The sequence below is a fragment of the Gorilla gorilla genome, chromosome 1 (assembly GCF_029281585.2).
Source record: "Gorilla gorilla gorilla isolate KB3781 chromosome 1, NHGRI_mGorGor1-v2.1_pri, whole genome shotgun sequence".
Lineage (NCBI taxonomy): Eukaryota > Metazoa > Chordata > Mammalia > Primates > Hominidae > Gorilla > Gorilla gorilla.
Window position 1 is genome coordinate 139,743,126 of NC_073224.2, and position 428 is coordinate 139,743,553.

Here is a 428-nt window from a genome sequence, read left to right on the forward strand (position 1 = left end):
AGATTGATATCTCAAGATTCCAGTCTTTTTAAAAATCTCCATTATTTAACCATTTTCCTATAATTGGACATGAAGACTAGTTGCAGTTTTTCATTATTGTGAAATACACAGTAACAAAGGAATCATATATTAGATATGAGACCCCCAAGAAAATTGTTCACCTTCTTTAAAGCTTAATTTTCTCATCTATACATTAGTCAATAAAAGTACCTATATTATAGTATTTTATGAGAGTTTTTAAATATGATATGGCATGTAAAGTATATAAAATAGTTTTTGGAGCATGGAATGTGTTCTATAAATATTAGCTATTATGATCAGTATGGTACTCAATGAACAGTCTGAAACATTGCTTTTTTTCTCTGGTACATTTAGGTCCTTTCTGAAATGGTATCTATGATTCAGCTATTCAAAACCTAATGAAGTTG